This window comes from Pleurodeles waltl, chromosome 8 (assembly GCF_031143425.1).
Source record: "Pleurodeles waltl isolate 20211129_DDA chromosome 8, aPleWal1.hap1.20221129, whole genome shotgun sequence".
Taxonomy (NCBI): Eukaryota; Metazoa; Chordata; class Amphibia; order Caudata; family Salamandridae; genus Pleurodeles; species Pleurodeles waltl.
This window is the reverse complement of record NC_090447.1, coordinates 189,318,356-189,335,225: the sequence shown is the minus strand read 5'-3', so window position 1 is coordinate 189,335,225 and position 16,870 is coordinate 189,318,356. Positions and strand designations below refer to the sequence as shown.

The window sequence follows — 16,870 nt, the reverse complement described above, 5'->3', positions numbered from 1 at the left end:
AGGATTCCCCATCACTTAACAAGAATACCTACATTTTAGTTAACAAGTACTTATAAAAGTAGATTACATTTTTGAGTGGTTTACAAATAATAATTGTAGAGGAATACATCAGTAGTCTTCAACTCTAAGGTTTTAGTTCATATATACCTTGCTATTTGATTTACTCTTCATTTTACATTCAAAGTTTTGCTTCTGTTACCATGAAAATTCTCTGAATTTTATTTAATATTAAGATGAACTGTCTATTAGTAAGATGACTCAGATTTTTCATTTTTTAATTGTATCAGAGAGTATCTAAGGAAACTGATCAGTAATTTAAGAATAAAAATATTAAAGTGCTGCTGAGATTTGAACTCAGGATATCCTGTTTACTAGACAGGTGCTTTAACCAGCTAAGCCACAGGACTTGTTTGACAAACGTCACTGGAATAGTTAGCTGAATGGAGTGAAATAGAAATCATTTTTTTTTCATTTTCTTTTCTAAGTTCCCACAACTCTCTTCTTAAACACTATAGGTGAGAACACTAAATTTATTTAAAAATTCTTCCTTAAGAGGTGGCTTACCGTTCTTTTAGAATATTGAATTATGTCTTGTGAGTGAAATGCATTACAAAAATTCAACTCTAAATTGAATTTTCTTCTCTTTCCTCTTTGTTATAATTCTCATTTCCCTTATTCATTCATTGCATTGCTTTGAAATTCTGCAAAATACCAAGTGCTTTTTTCATTATGAGATGAAGCATTCTAAAGTGAACAGGACACTACTCTTGTTTTGAAACTGTATTTAATATTTACTTGAAAAAATTCAATTCTATAAGTTTGGAGCAAAACTGAGATGGTGCTGAGATTTGAACTCAGGATTTTCTGTTTACAAGACAGGTGCATTAACCACTAAGCCACAGCACCTCTTACTCTTAAAATGAATGAATAACTGACTTAGTTGCCATTATTGCTTTTCAATACCTTCTGTGGAGTCTTTTTTTATCTGTGTTATTACGTTAAACATAAAAGAATTCCCCATCACTTAAGAAGAGTACCTAAGATTTAGTTAAAAAGTATTCATAAAAGTAGACTACATTTTTCAGTGGCTCACAAATTATTATTGTAGAGGATTGTATCACTTTTCTTCTTCAACTCTAGCACTTTATTTTATATTTATCTTCCTCTTTTATATACCCTTCATTTTACATTCACAGTCTTGCTTCTGTCATCTCGAAAATACTCGGAATTTTATTTAGTATTAAGATGAACTGTTCAATAGTAAGTTACTCAAATTTTTCATTTTAACATTATATCAAAGGATCATCTAATGAAAATAATCTGTTATTTAACTATGAAAAAGAGCACGGTGTTGTGGAGATTTGAATTCAGGATCTCCTGTTTAGTAGACGGGCAGTCAAAGCAACTAAGCCAGAGAACTTTCATGACAAAGTTTACTGCAATTGCTAGTAGAATGGAGTGCAGTAGAAATCTGTTTTTTTTTTATTTTCATTACTAAGTTGATACAACTCTGTTGTCAAACTCTATAGGTGAGAAGATCAAATTTATTTAAGAATACTTCCTTAATGAGTGACTTACCCTACTTATAGAAGATTGAATTATGTGTTGTGAGTAAAATGCATTGGTTAAATTGAACTCTTAATTTATTTGTCGTCTCTTTCCTTTTCTTTGACATTCTCTTTTCCCCTATTCATTTATGGTATTACTTTCGAATTCTGCAAAACACCAAGTGTTTGTTTCATTTGGAGATCAAGCATTCTAAAGTCAACACAACACTACTCTTGTTTTTAAACTTTTTTGAACGTTTACATGAAGAAATTGAATTTTAAAAGTTTGGACTAAATCTAAATTGTTGCTGGAATTTAAACACAGGACATCTTAGTTATGAGACAGGATCTTTGACCACTAAACAACAGCACCTACTTATCTTACAAATATTGAATACCTGACTTAGTGGAGATGACTTGTCCTCAGTGCCTTTAGTGCAGTCTTCTTTATCTGTGGTGAAACGTTGAACAAAAAAGGATTCCCCATCACTTAACAAGAATACCTACATTTTAGTTAACAAGTACTTATAAAAGTAGATTACATTTTTGAGTGGTTTACAAATAATAATTGTAGAGGAATACATCAGTTGTCTTCAACTCTAAGGTTTTAGTTCATATATACCTTGCTATTTGATTTACTCTTCATTTTACATTCAAAGTTTTGCTTCTGTTACCATGAAAATTCTCTGAATTTTATTTAATAATAAGATGAACTGTCTATTAGTAAGATGACTCAGATTTTTCATTTTTTAATTGTATCAGAGAGTATCTAAGGAAACTGATCTGTAATTTAAGAATAAAAATAGCAAGGTGCTGCTGAGATTTGAACTCAGGATCTCCTGTTTACTAGACAGGCGCTTTAACCAGCTAAGCCACAGCACCTGCTTGACAAACGTCACTGGAATAGTTAGCTGAATGGAGTGACATAGAAATCATTTTATTTTTCATTTTATTTTCTAAGTTCCCACAACTCTCTTCTTAAACACTATAGGTGAGAACACTAAATTTATTTATCTAAAAATTCTTCCTTAAGAGGTGGTTTACCATTCTTTTATAATATTGAATTATGTCTTGTGAGTGAAATGCATTACAAAAATTCAACTCTAAATTGAATTTTCTTTCTTTCCTCTTTGTTATAATTTTCATTTCCCTTATTCATTCATTGCATTGCTTTGAAATTCTGCAAAATACCAAGTGCTTTTTTCATTATGAGATGAAGCTTTCTAAAGTGAACAGGACACTACTCTTGTTTTGAAACTGTATTTAATATTTACTTGAAAAAATTCAATTCTATAAGTTTGGAGCAAAACTGAGGTGCTGCTGAGATTTGAACTCAGGATTTCCTGTTTACGAGACAGGCACTTTAACCACTAAGCCACAGCACCTCTTACTCTTAAAATGATTGAATAACTGACTTAGTTGCCATTATTGCTTTTCAATACCTGCTGTGGAGTCTTTTTTTATCTGTGTTATTACGTTAAACATAAAAGAATTCCCCATCACTTAAGAAGAGTACCTAAGATTTAGTTAAAAAGTATTCATAAAAGTAGACTACATTTTTCAGTGGCTCACAAAATATTATTGTAGAGGATTGTATCACTTTTCTTCTTCAACTCTAGCACTTTATTTTATATTTATCTTCCTCTTTGATATACCCTTCATTTTACATTCACAGTCTTGCTTCTGTCATCTCAAAAATACTCTGAATTTTACTTAGTATTTAGATGAACTGTTCAATAGTAAGTTACTCAAATTTTTCATTTTAACATTATATCAAAGGATCATCTAATGAAAATAATCTGTTATTTAACTATGAAAAAGAGCACGGTGTTGTGGATATTTGAACTCAGGATCTCCTGTTTATTAGACGGGCAGTCAAAGCAACTAAGCCAGAGACCTTTCATGTCGAAGTTTACTGCAATTGCTAGTAGAATGGAGTGCAGTAGAAATCTGTTTTTTTTTATTTTATTTTCTAAGTTGATACAACTCTGTTGTCAAACTCTATAGGTGAGAAGATCAAATTTATTTAAGAATACTTCCTTAATGAGTGACTTACCCTACTTATAGAAGATTGAATTATGTGTTGTGAGTAAAATGCATTGGTTAAATTGAACTCTTAATTTATTTGTCGTCTCTTTCCTTTTCTTTGACATTCTCTTTTGCCCTATTCATTTATGGTATTACTTTCGAATTCTGCAAAACACCAAGTGTTTGTTTCATTTGGAGATCAAGCATTCTAAAGTCAACAGAACACTACTCTTGTTTTTAAAAACGTTTACTTGAAGAAATTGAATTTTAAAAGTTTGGACTAAATCTAAATTGTTGCTGGAATTTAAACACAGGACATCCTAGTTATGAGACAGGAGCTTTGACCACTAAACAACAGCACCTACTTATCTTACAAATATTGAATAACTGACTTAGTGGAGATGACTTGTCCTCAGTGCCTTTAGTGCAGTCTTCTTTATCTGTGGTGAAACGTTGAACAAAAAAGGATTCCCCATCACTTAACAAGAATACCTACATTTTAGTTAACAAGTACTTATAAAAGTAGATTACATTTTTGAGTGCTTTACAAATAATAATTGTAGAGGAATACATCAGTTGTCTTCAACTCTAAGGTTTTAGTTCATATATACCTTGCTATTTGATTTACTCTTCATTTTACATTCAAAGTTTTGCTTCTGTTACCATGAAAATTCTCTGAATTTTATTTAATATTAAGATGAACTGTCTATTAGTAAGATGACTGAGATTTTTCATTTTTTAATTGTATCAGAGAGTATCTAAGGAAACTGATCTGTAATTTAGGAATAAAAATATCAAGGTGCTGCTGAGATTTGAACTCAGGATCTCCTGTTTACTAGACAGGCGCATTAACCAGCTAAGCCACAGCACCTGCTTGACAAACGTTACTGGAATAGTTAGCTGAATAGAGTGAAATAGAAATCATTTTATTTTTCATTTTCTTTTCTAAGTTCCCACAACTCTCTTCTTAAACACTATAGGTGAGAGCACAAAATGTATTTAAAAATTCTTCCTTAAGAGGTGGCTTACCGTTCTTTTAGAATATTGAATTATGTCTTGTGAGTGAAATGCATTACAAAAATTCAACTCTAAATTGAATTTTCTTTCTTTCCTCTTTGTTATAATTCTCATTTCCCATATTCATTCAGTGCATTGCTTTGAAATTCTGCAAAATACCAAGTGCTTTTTTCATTATGAGATGAAGCATTCTAAAGTGAATAGGACACTACTCTTGTTTTGAAACTGTATTTAATATTTACTTGAAAAAATTCAATTCTATAAGTTTGGAGCAAAACTGAGGTGCTGCTGAGATTTGAACTCAGGATTTCCTGTTTACGAGACAGGTGCTTTAACCACTAAGCCACAGCACCGCTTACTCTTAAAATGATTGAATAACTGACTTAGTTGCCATTATTGCTTTTCAATACCTTCTGTGGAGTCTTTTTTTATCTGTGTTATTACGTTAAACATAAAAGAATTCCCCATCACTTAAGAAGAGTACCTAAGATTTAGTTAAAAAGTATTCATAAAAGTAGACTACATTTTTCAGTGGCTCACAAATTATTATTGTAGAGGATTGTATCACTTTTCTTCTTCAACTCTAGCACTTTATTTTATATTTATCTTCCTCTTTGATATACCCTTCATTTTACATTCACAGTCTTGCTTCTGTCATCTCGAAAATACTCGGAATTTTATTTAGTATTAAGATGAACTGTTCAATAGTAAGTTACTCAAATTTTTCATTTTAACATTATATCAAAGGATCATCTAATGAAAATAATCTGTTATTTAACTATGAAAAAGAGCACGGTGTTGTGGACATTTGAACTCAGGATCTCCTGTTTATTAGACGGGCAGTCAAAGTAACTAAGCCAGAGAACTTTCATGACAAAGTTTACTGCAATTGCTAGTAGAATGGAGTGCAGTAGAAATCTGTTTTTTTTAATTTTCTTTTCTAAGTTGATACAACTCTGTTGTCAAACTCTATAGGTGAGAAGATCAAATTTATTTAAGAATACTTCCTTAATGAGTGACTTACCCTACTTAAAGAAGATTGAATTATGTGTTGTGAGTAAAATGCATTGGTTAAATTGAACTCTTAATTTATTTGTCGTCTCTTTCCTTTTCTTTGACATTCTCTTTTCCCCTATTCATTTATGGTATTACTTTCGAATTCTGCAAAACACCAAGTGTTTGTTTCATTTGGAGATCAAGCATTCTAAAGTCAACAGAACACTACTCTTGTTTTTAAACTTTTTTGAACGTTTACTTGAAGAAATTGAATTTTAAAAGTTTGGACTAAATCTAAATTGTTGCTGGAATTTAAACACAGGACATCCTAGTTATGAGACAGGAGCTTTGACCACTAAACAACAGCACCTACTTATCTTACAAATATTGAATAACTGACTTAGTGGAGATGACTTGTCCTCAGTGCCTTTAGTGCAGTCTTCTTTATCTGTGGTGAAACGTTGAACAAAAAAGGATTCCCCATCACTTAACAAGAACACCTACATTTTAGTTAACAAGTACTTATAAAAGTAGATTACATTTTTGAGTGGTTTACAAATAATAATTGTAGAGGAATACATCAGTTGTCTTCAACTCTAAGGTTTTAGTTCATATATACCTTGCTATTTGATTTACTCTTCATTTTACATTCAAAGTTTTGCTTCTGTTACCATGAAAATTCTCTGAATTTTATTTAATATTAAGATGAACTGTCTATTAGTAAGATGACTCAGATTTTTCATTTTTTAATTGTATCAGAGAGTATCTAAGGAAACTGATCTGTAATTTAAGAATAAAAATATCAAGGTGCTGCTGAGATTTGAACTCAGGATCTCCTGTTTACTAGACAGGCGCTTTAACCAGCTAAGCCACAGCACCTGCTTGAGAAACGTTACTGGAATAGTTAGCTGAATGGAGTGAAATAGAAATCATTTTATTTTTCATTTTCTTTTCTAAGTTCCCACAACTCTCTTCTTAAACATTATAGGTGAGAACACTAAATTTATTTAAAAATTCTTCCTTAAGAGGTGGCTTACCGTTCTTTTAGAATATTGAATTATGTCTTGTGAGTGAAATGCATTACAAAAATTCAACTCTAAATTGAATTTTCTTTCTTTCCTCTTTGTTATAATTCTCATTTCCCTTATTCATTCATTGCATTGTTTTGAAATTCTGCAAAATACCAAGTGCTTTTTTCATTATGAGATGAAGCATTCTAAAGTGAACAGGACACTACTCTTGTTTTCAAACTGTATTTAATATTTACTTGAAAAAATTCAATTCTATAAGTTTGGAGCAAAACTGAGGTGCTGCTGAGATTTGAACTCAGGATTTCCTGTTTACAAGACAGGCGCTTTAACCACTAAGCCACAGCACCTCTTACTCTTAAAATGATTGAATAACTGACTTAGTTGCCATTATTGCTTTTCAATACCTTCTGTGGAGTCTTTTTTTATCTGTGTTATTACGTTAAACATAAAAGAATTCCCCATCACTTAAGAAGAGTACCTAAGATTTAGTTTAAAAGTATTCATAAAAGTAGACTACATTTTTCAGTGGCTCACAAATTATTATTGTAGAGGATTGTATCACTTTTCTTCTTCAACTCTAGCACTTTATTTTATATTTATCTTCCTCTTTGATATACCCTTCATTTTACATTCACAGTCTTGCTTCTGTCATCTCGAAAATACTCGGAATTTTATTTAGTATTAAGATGAACTGTTCAATAGTAAGTTACTCAAATTTTTCATTTTAACATTATATCAAAGGATCATCTAATGAAAATAATCTGTTATTTAACTATGAAAAAGAGCACAGTGTTGTGGAGATTTGAACTCAGGATCTCCTGTTTATTAGACGGGCAGTCAAAGCAACTAAGCCAGAGAACTTTCATGACAAAGTTTACTGCAATTGCTAGTAGAATGGAGTGCAGTAGAAATCTGTTTTTTTTAATTTTCTTTTCTAAGTTGATACAACTCTATTGTCAAACTCTATAGGTGAGAAGATCAAATTTATTTAAGAATACTTCCTTAATGAGTGACTTACCCCACTTATAGAAGATTGAATTATGTGTTGTGAGTAAAATGCATTGGTTAAATTGAACTCTTAATTTATTTGTCGTCTCTTTCCTTTTCTTTGACATTCTCTTTTCCCCTATTCATTTATGGTATTACTTTCGAATTCTGCAAAACACCAAGTGTTTGTTTCATTTGGAGATCAAGCATTCTAAAGTCAACAGAACACTACTCTTGTTTTTAAACTTTTTTGAACGTTTACTTGAAGAAATTGAATTTTAAAAGTTTGAACTAAATCTAAATTGTTGCTGGAATTTAAACACAGGACATCCTAGTTATGAGACAGCAGCTTTGACCACTAAACAACAGCACCTACTTATCTTACAAATATTGAATAACTGACTTAGTGGAGATGACTTGTCCTCAGTGCCTTTAGTGCAGTCTTCTTTATCTGTGGTGAAACGTTGAACAAAAAAGGATTCCCCATCACTTAACAAGAATACCTACATTTTAGTTAACAAGTACTTATAAAAGTAGATTACATTTTTGAGTGCTTTACAAATAATAATTGTAGAGGAATACATCAGTTGTCTTCAACTCTAAGGTTTGAGTTCATATATACCTTGCTATTTGATTTACTCTTCATTTTACATTCAAAGTTTTGCTTCTGTTACCATGAAAATTCTCTGAATTTTATTTAATATTAAGATGAACTGTCTATTAGTAAGATGACTCAGATTTTTCATTTTTTAATTGTATCAGAGAGTATCTAAGGAAACTGATCTGTAATTTAAGAATAAAAATATCACTGTGCTGCTGAGATTTGAACTCAGGATCTTCTGTTTACTAGACAGGCACTTTAACCAGCTAAGCCACAGCACCTGCTTGACAAATGTCACTGGAATAGTTAGCTGAATGGAGTGAAATAGAAATCATTTTTTTTTCATTTTCTTTTCTAAGTTCCCACAACTCTCTTCTTAAACACTATAGGTGAGAACACTAAATTTATTTAAAAATTCTTCCTTAAGAGGTGGCTTACCGTTCTTTTAGAATATTGAATTATGTCTTGTGAGTGAAATGCATTACAAAAATTCAACTCTAAATTGAATTTTCTTCTCTTTCCTCTTTGTTATAATTCTCATTTCCCTTATTCATTCATTGCATTGCTTTGAAATTCTGCAAAATACCAAGTGCTTTTTTTATTATGAGATGAAGCATTCTAAAGTGAACAGGACCCTACTCTTGTTTTGAAACTGTATTTAATATTTACTTGAAAAAATTCAATTCTATAAGTTTGGAGCAAAACTGAGGTGCTGCTGAGATTTGAACTCAGGATTTCCTGTTTACGAGACAGGCACTTTAACCACTAAGCCACAGCACCTCTTACTCTTAAAATGATTGAATAACTGACTTAGTTGCCATTATTGCTTTTCAATACCTTCTGTGGAGTCTTTTTTTATCTGTGTTATTACGTTAAACATAAAAGAATTCCCCATCACTTAAGAAGAGTACCTAAGATTTAGTTAAAAAGTATTCATAAAAGTAGACTACATTTTTCAGTGGCTCACAAATTATTATTGTAGAGGATTGTATCACTTTTCTTCTTCAACTCTAGCACTTTATTTTATATGTATCTTTCTCTTTGATATACCCTTCATTTTACATTCACAGTCTTGCTTCTGTCATCTCGAAAATACTCAGAATTTTATTTAGTATTTAGATGAACTGTTCAATAGTAAGTTTCTCAAATTTTTCATTTTAACATTATATCAAACGATCATTTAATGAAAATAACCTGTTATTTAACTATGAAAAAGAGCACGGTGTTGTGGAGATTTGAACTCAAGATCTCCTGTCTATTAGACGGCAGTCAAAGCAACTAAGCCAGAGAACTTTCATGACAAAGTTTACTGCAATTGCTAGTAGAATGGAGTGCAGTAGAAATCTGTTTTTTTTAATTTTCTTTTCTAAGTTGATACAACTCTGTTGTCAAACTCTATAGGTGAGAAAATCAAATTTATTTAAGAATACTTCCTTAATGAGTGACTTACCCTACTTATAGAAGATTGAATTATGTGTTGTGAGTAAAATGCATTGGTTAAATTGAACTCTTAATTTATTTGTCGTCTCTTTCCTTTTCTTTGACATTCTCTTTTCCCCTATTCATTTATGGTATTACTTTCGAATTCTGCAAAACACCAAGTGTTTGTTTCATTTGGAGATCAAGCATTCTAAAGTCAACAGAACACTACTCTTGTTTTTAAACTTTTTTGAACGTTTACTTGAAGAAATTGAATTTGAAACGTTTGGACTTAATCTAAATTGTTGCTGGAATTTAAACACAGGACATCCTAGTTATGAGACAGGAGCTTTGACCACTAAACAACAGCACCTACTTATCCTACAAATATTGAATAACTGACTTAGTGGAGATGACTTGTCCTCAGTGCCTTTAGTGCAGTCTTCTTTATCTGTGGTGAAACGTTGAACAAAAAAGGATTACCCATCACTTAACAAGAATACCTACATTTTAGTTAACAAGTACTTATAAAAGTAGATTACATTTTTGAGTGGTTTACAAATAATAATTGTAGAGGAATACATCAGTTGTCTTCAACTCTAAGGTTTTAGTTCATATATACCTTGCTATTTGATTTACTCTTCATTTTACATTCAAAGTTTTGCTTCTGTTACCATGAATATTCTCTGAATTTTATTCAATATTAAGATGAACTGTCTATTAGTAAGATGACTCAGATTTTTCATTTTTTAATTGTATCAGAGAGTATCTAAGGAAACTGATCTGTAATTTAGGAATAAAAATATCAAGGTGCTGCTGAGATTTGAACTCAGGATCTCCTGTTTACTAGACAGTCTCTCTAACCAGCTAAGCCACAGGACCTGCTTGACAAACGTCCCTAGAATAGTTAGCTGAATGGAGTGAAATAGAAATCATTTTTTTTTTCATTTTCTTTTCTAAGTTCCCACAACTCTCTCCTTAAACACTATAGATGAGAACACTAAATTTATTTAAAAATTCTTCCTTAAGAGGTGGCTTACCGTTCTTTTAGAATATTGAATTATGTCTTGTGAGTGAAATGCATTACAAAAATTCAACTCTACATTGAATTTTCTTCTCTTTCCTCTTTGTTATAATTCTCATTTCCCTTATTCATTCATTGCATTGCTTTGAAATTCTGCAAAATACCAAGTGCTTTTTTCATTATGAGATGAAGCATTCTAAAGTGAACAGGACACTACTCTTGTTTTGAAACTGTATTTAATATTTACTTGAAAAAATTCAATTCTAGATGTTTGGAGCAAAACTGAGGTGCTGCTGAGATTTGAACTCAGGATCTCCTGTTTACGAGACAGGCACTTTAACCACTAAGCCACAGCACCTCTTACTCTTAAAATGATTGAATAACTGACTTAGTTGCCATTATTGCTTTTCAATACCTTCTGTGGAGTCTTTTTTTATCTGTGTTATTACGTTAAACATAAAAGAATTCCCCATCACTTAAGAAGAGTACCTAAGATTTAGTTAAAAAGTATTCATAAAAGTAGACTACATTTTTCAGTGGCTCACAAATTATTATTGTAGAGGATTGTATCACTTTTCTTCTTCAACTCTAGCACTTTATTTTATATGTATCTTTCTCTTTGATATACCCTTCATTTTACATTCACAGTCTTGCTTCTGTCATCTCGAAAATACTCAGAATTTTATTTAGTATTTAGATGAACTGTTCAATAGTAAGTTTCTCAAATTTTTCATTTTAACATTATATCAAACGATCATCTAATGAAAATAACCTGTTATTTAACTATGAAAAAGAGCACGGTGTTGTGGAGATTTGAACTCAAGATCTCCTGTCTATTAGACGGCAGTCAAAGCAACTAAGCCAGAGAACTTTCATGACAAAGTTTACTGCAATTGCTAGTAGAATGGAGTGCAGTAGAAATCTGTTTTTTTTAATTTTCTTTTCTAAGTTGATACAACTCTGTTGTCAAACTCTATAGGTGAGAAAATCAAATTTATTTAAGAATACTTCCTTAATGAGTGACTTACCCTACTTATAGAAGATTGAATTATGTGTTGTGAGTAAAATGCATTGGTTAAATTGAACTCTTAATTTATTTGTCGTCTCTTTCCTTTTCTTTGACATTCTCTTTTCCCCTATTCATTTATGGTATTACTTTCGAATTCTGCAAAACACCAAGTGTTTGTTTCATTTGGAGATCAAGCATTCTAAAGTCAACAGAACACTACTCTTGTTTTTAAACTTTTTTGAACGTTTACTTGAAGAAATTGAATTTGAAACGTTTGGACTTAATCTAAATTGTTGCTGGAATTTAAACACAGGACATCCTAGTTATGAGACAGGAGCTTTGACCACTAAACAACAGCACCTACTTATCCTACAAATATTGAATAACTGACTTAGTGGAGATGACTTGTCCTCAGTGCCTTTAGTGCAGTCTTCTTTATCTGTGGTGAAACGTTGAACAAAAAAGGATTACCCATCACTTAACAAGAATACCTACATTTTAGTTAACAAGTACTTATAAAAGTAGATTACATTTTTGAGTGCTTTACAAATAATAATTGTAGAGGAATACATCAGTTGTCTTCAACTCTAAGGTTTTAGTTCATATATACCTTGCTATTTGATTTACTCTTCATTTTACATTCAAAGTTTTGCTTCTGTTACCATGAATATTCTCTGAATTTTATTCAATATTAAGATGAACTGTCTATTAGTAAGATGACTCAGATTTTTCATTTTTTAATTGTATCAGAGAGTATCTAAGGAAACTGATCTGTAATTTAGGAATAAAAATATCAAGGTGCTGCTGAGATTTGAACTCAGGATCTCCTGTTTACTAGACAGGCGCTCTAACCAGCTAAGCCACAGGACCTGCTTGACAAACGTCCCTAGAATAGTTAGCTGAATGGAGTGAAATAGAAATCATTTTTTTTTTCATTTTCTTTTCTAAGTTCCCACAACTCTTTTCTTAAACACTATAGGTGAGAACACCAAATTTATTTAAAAATTGTTCCTTAAGAGGTGGCTTACCGTTCTTTTAGAATATTGAATTATGTCTTGTGAGTGAAATGCATTACAAAAATTCAACTCTAAATTGAATTTTCTTCTCTTTCCTCTTTGTTATAATTCTCATTTCCCTTATTCATTCATTGCATTGCTTTGAAATTCTGCAAAATACCAAGTGCTTTTTTCATTATGAGATGATGCATTCTAAAGTGAACAGGACACTACTCTTGTTTTGAAACTGTATTTAATATTTACTTGAAAAAATTCAATTCTATAAGTTTGGAGCAAAACTGAGGTGCTGCTGAGATTTGAACTCAGGATTTCCTGTTTACGAGACAGGCGCTATAACCACTAAGCCACAGTACCTCTGACGCTTAAAATGATTGAATAACTGACTTAGTTGCCATTATTGCTTTTCAATACCTTCTGTGGAGTCTTTTTTTATTTGTGTTATTACGTTAAACATAAAAGAAATCCCCATCACTTAAGAAGAGTATCTAAGATTTAGTTAAAAAGTATTCCTAAAAGTAAACTACATTTTTCAGTGGCTCACAAATTATTATTGTAGAGGATTGTATCACTTTTCTTCTTCAACTCTAGCACTTTATTTTATATTTATCTTCCTCTTTGATATACCCTTTATTTTACATTCACAGTCTTGCTTCTGTCATCTCGAAAATACTCGGAATTTTATTTAGTATTAAGATGAACTGTTCAATAGTAAGTTACTCAAATTTTTCATTTTAACATTATATCAAAGGATCATCTAATGAAAATAATCTGTTATTTAACTTTGAAAAAGAGCACGGTGTTGTGGAGATTTGAACTCAGGATCTCCTGTTTATTAGACGGGCAGTAAAAGCAACTGAGCCAGAGAACTTTCATGACAAAGTTTACTGCAATTGCTAGTAGAATGGAGTGCAGTAGAAATCTGTTTTTTTTTCTTTTCTTTTCTAAGTTGATACAACTCTGTTGTCAAACTCTATAGGTGAGAAGATCAAATTTATTTAAGAATACTTCCTTAATGAGTGACTTACCCTACTTATAGAAGATTGAATTATGTGTTGTGAGTAAAATGCATTGGTTAAATTGAACTCTTAATTTATTTGTCGTCTCTTTCCTTTTCTTTGACATTCTCTTTTCCCCTATTCATTTATGGTATTACTTTCGAATTCTGCAAAACACCAAGTGTTTGTTTCATTTGGAGATCAAGCATTCTAAAGTCAACAGAACACTACTCTTGTTTTTAAGCTTTATTGAATGTTTACTTGAAGAAATTGAATTTTAAAAGTTTGGACTAAATCTAAATTGTTGCTGGAATTTAAACACAGGACATCCTAGTTATGAGACAGGAGCTTTGACCACTAAACAACAGCACCTACTTATCTTACAAATATTGAATAACTGACTTAGTGGAGATGACTTGTCCTCAGTGCCTTTAGTGCAGTCTTCTTTATCTGTGGTGAAACGTTGAACAAAAAAGGATTCCCCATCACATAACAAGAATACCTACATTTTAGTTAACAAGTACTTATAAAAGTAGATTACATTTTTGAGTGGTTTACAAATAATAATTGTAGAGGAATACATCAGTTGTCTTCAACTCTAAGGTTTTAGTTCATATATACCTTGCTAATTGATTTACTCTTCATTTTACATTCAAAGTTTTGCTTCTGTTACCATGAAAATTCTCTGAATTTTATTTAATATTAAGATGAACTGTCTATGAGTAAGATGACTCAGATTTTTCATTTTTTAATTGTATCAGAGAGTATCTAAGGAAACTGATCTGTAATTTAAGAATAAAAGTATCAAGGTGCTGCTGAGATTTGAACTCAGGATCTCCTGTTTACTAGACAGGCGCTTTAACCAGCTAAGCCACAGCACCTGCTTGACAAACTTTACTGGAATAGTTAGCTGAATGGAGTGAAATAGAAATCTTTTTTTTTTCATTTTCTTTTCTAAGTTCCCACAACTCTCTTCTTAAACACTATAGGTGAGAACACTAAATTTATTTAAAAATTCTTCCTTAAGAGGTGGCTTACCGTTCTTTTAGAATATTGAATTATGTCTTGTGAGTGAAATGCATTACAAAAATTCAACTCTAAATTGAATTTTCTTCTCTTTCCTCTTTGTTATAATTCTCATTTCCCTTATTCATTCATTGCATTGCTTTGAAATTCTGCAAAATACCAAATGCTTTTTTCATTATGAGATGAAGCATTCTAAAGTGAACAGGACACTACTCTTGTTTTGAAACTGTATTTAATATTTACTTGAAAAAATTCAATTCTATAAGTTTTGAGCAAAACTGAGGTACTGCTGAGATTTGAACTCAGGAATTCCTGTTTACAAGACAAGCGCTTTAACCACTAAGCCACAGCACCTCTTACTCTTGAAATGATTGAATAACTGACTTAGTTGCCATTATTGCTTTTCAATACCTTCTGTGGAGTCTTTTTTTATCTGTGTTATTACGTTAAACATAAAAGAATTCCCCATCACTTAAGAAGAGTACCTAAGATTTAGTTAAAAAGTATTCATAAAAGTAGACTACATTTTTCAGTGGCTCACAAATTATTATTGTAGAGGATTGTATCACTTTTCTTCTTCAACTCTAGCACTTTATTTTATATTTATCTTCCTCTTTGATATACCCTTCATTTTACATTCACAGTCTTGCTTCTGTCATCTCGAAAATACTCGGAATTTTATTTAGTATTAAGATGAACTGTTCAATAGTAAGTTACTCAAATTTTTCATTTTAACATTATATCAAAGGATCATCTAATGAAAATAATCTGTTATTTAACTATGAAAAAGAGCACGGTTTTGTGGAGATTTGAACTCTGGATCTCTTGTTTTTTAGATTGGAAGTCAAAGCAACTAAGCCAGAGAACTTTCATGACAAAGTTTACTGCAATTGCTAGTAGAATGGAGTGCAGTAGAAATCTGTTTTTTTTTTAATTTTATTTTCTAAGTTGATACAACTCTGTTGTCAAACTCTATAGGTGAGAAGATCAAATTTATTTAAGAATACTTCCTTAATGAGTGACTTACCCTACTTATAGAAGATTGAATTATGTGTTGTGAGTAAAATGCATTGGTTAAATTGAACTCTTAATTTATTTGTCGTCTCTTTCCTTTTCTTTGACATTCTCTTTTCCCCTATTCATTTATGGTATTACTTTCGAATTCTGCAAAACACCAAGTGTTTGTTTCATTTGGAGATCAAGCATTCTAAAGTCAACAGAACACTGCTCTTGTTTTTAAACTTTTTTGAACCTTTACTTGAAGAAATTGAATTTTAAAAGTTTGGACTAAATCTAAATTGTTGCTGGAATTTAAACACAGGACATCCTAGTTATGAGACAGGAGCTTTGACCACTAAACAACAGCACCTACTTATCTTACAAATATTGAATAACTGACTTAGTGGAGATGACTTGTCCTTAGTGCCTTTAGTGCAGTCTTCTTTATCTGTGGTGAAACGTTGGACAAAAAAGCATTCCCCATCACTTAACAAGAATACCTACATTTTAGTTAACAAGTACTTATAAAAGTAGATTACATTTTTGAGTGGTTTACAAATAATAATTGTAGAGGAATACATCAGTTGTCTTCTACTCTAAGGTTTTAGTTCATATATACCTTGCTATTTGATTTACTCTTCATTTTACATTCAAAGTTTTGCTTCTGTTACCATTAAAATTCTCTGAATTTTATTTAATATTAAGATGAACTGTCTATTAGTAAGATGACTCAGATTTTTCATTTTTTAATTGTATCAGAGAGTATCTAAGGAAACTGATCTGTAATTTAAGAATAAAAATATCAAGGTGCTGCTGAGATTTGAACTCAGGATCTCCCGTTTACTAGACAGGCGCTTTAACCAGCTAAGCCACAGCACCTGCATGACAAACATCACTGGAATAGTTAGCTGAATGGAGTGAAATAGAAATCATTTCTTTTTCATTTTCTTTTCTAAGTTCCCACAACTCTCTTCTTAAACACTATAGGTGAGAACACTAAATTTATTTAAAAATTCTTCCTTAAGAGGTGGCTTACCGTTCTTTTAGAATATTGACTTATGTCTTGTGAGTGAAATGCATTACAAAAATTCAACTCTAAATTGAATTTTCTACTCTTTCCTCTTTGTTATAATTCTCATTTCCCTTATTCATTCATTGCATTGCTTTGAAATTCT

General features: G+C 31.2%; 16 non-coding genes across 16 annotated transcripts; all 16 read right to left on the bottom strand.

Annotated features, from left to right (window-relative positions):
• Window positions 1–333: 333 nt before the first annotated feature.
• TRNAT-AGU (transfer RNA threonine (anticodon AGU)) lies at window positions 334–407 on the bottom strand. The gene has a single exon. It is a non-coding gene; the product is annotated as a tRNA-Thr (tRNA).
• A 1,948-nt stretch (window positions 408–2,355) lies between these two features.
• Window positions 2,356–2,429, bottom strand: TRNAT-AGU (transfer RNA threonine (anticodon AGU)). Its single transcript has one exon. It is a non-coding gene; the product is annotated as a tRNA-Thr (tRNA).
• Window positions 2,430–2,859: 430 nt separating this feature from the next.
• TRNAT-CGU (transfer RNA threonine (anticodon CGU)) lies at window positions 2,860–2,932 on the bottom strand. The gene has a single exon. It is a non-coding gene; the product is annotated as a tRNA-Thr (tRNA).
• A 1,440-nt stretch (window positions 2,933–4,372) lies between these two features.
• TRNAT-AGU (transfer RNA threonine (anticodon AGU)) lies at window positions 4,373–4,446 on the bottom strand. The gene has a single exon. It is a non-coding gene; the product is annotated as a tRNA-Thr (tRNA).
• Window positions 4,447–4,872: 426 nt separating this feature from the next.
• Window positions 4,873–4,945, bottom strand: TRNAT-CGU (transfer RNA threonine (anticodon CGU)). Its single transcript has one exon. It is a non-coding gene; the product is annotated as a tRNA-Thr (tRNA).
• A 1,448-nt stretch (window positions 4,946–6,393) lies between these two features.
• On the bottom strand, window positions 6,394–6,467 carry TRNAT-AGU (transfer RNA threonine (anticodon AGU)). Its single transcript has one exon. It is a non-coding gene; the product is annotated as a tRNA-Thr (tRNA).
• A 426-nt stretch (window positions 6,468–6,893) lies between these two features.
• Window positions 6,894–6,966, bottom strand: TRNAT-UGU (transfer RNA threonine (anticodon UGU)). The gene has a single exon. It is a non-coding gene; the product is annotated as a tRNA-Thr (tRNA).
• Window positions 6,967–8,414: 1,448 nt separating this feature from the next.
• On the bottom strand, window positions 8,415–8,488 carry TRNAT-AGU (transfer RNA threonine (anticodon AGU)). Its single transcript has one exon. It is a non-coding gene; the product is annotated as a tRNA-Thr (tRNA).
• A 426-nt stretch (window positions 8,489–8,914) lies between these two features.
• TRNAT-CGU (transfer RNA threonine (anticodon CGU)) lies at window positions 8,915–8,987 on the bottom strand. Its single transcript has one exon. It is a non-coding gene; the product is annotated as a tRNA-Thr (tRNA).
• Window positions 8,988–10,434: 1,447 nt separating this feature from the next.
• Window positions 10,435–10,508, bottom strand: TRNAT-AGU (transfer RNA threonine (anticodon AGU)). Its single transcript has one exon. It is a non-coding gene; the product is annotated as a tRNA-Thr (tRNA).
• Window positions 10,509–10,935: 427 nt separating this feature from the next.
• Window positions 10,936–11,008, bottom strand: TRNAT-CGU (transfer RNA threonine (anticodon CGU)). The gene has a single exon. It is a non-coding gene; the product is annotated as a tRNA-Thr (tRNA).
• Window positions 11,009–12,455: 1,447 nt separating this feature from the next.
• On the bottom strand, window positions 12,456–12,529 carry TRNAT-AGU (transfer RNA threonine (anticodon AGU)). Its single transcript has one exon. It is a non-coding gene; the product is annotated as a tRNA-Thr (tRNA).
• Window positions 12,530–12,956: 427 nt separating this feature from the next.
• TRNAT-CGU (transfer RNA threonine (anticodon CGU)) lies at window positions 12,957–13,029 on the bottom strand. Its single transcript has one exon. It is a non-coding gene; the product is annotated as a tRNA-Thr (tRNA).
• Window positions 13,030–14,477: 1,448 nt separating this feature from the next.
• On the bottom strand, window positions 14,478–14,551 carry TRNAT-AGU (transfer RNA threonine (anticodon AGU)). Its single transcript has one exon. It is a non-coding gene; the product is annotated as a tRNA-Thr (tRNA).
• Window positions 14,552–14,977: 426 nt separating this feature from the next.
• On the bottom strand, window positions 14,978–15,050 carry TRNAT-UGU (transfer RNA threonine (anticodon UGU)). Its single transcript has one exon. It is a non-coding gene; the product is annotated as a tRNA-Thr (tRNA).
• Window positions 15,051–16,500: 1,450 nt separating this feature from the next.
• Window positions 16,501–16,574, bottom strand: TRNAT-AGU (transfer RNA threonine (anticodon AGU)). Its single transcript has one exon. It is a non-coding gene; the product is annotated as a tRNA-Thr (tRNA).
• Window positions 16,575–16,870: the final 296 nt, after the last annotated feature.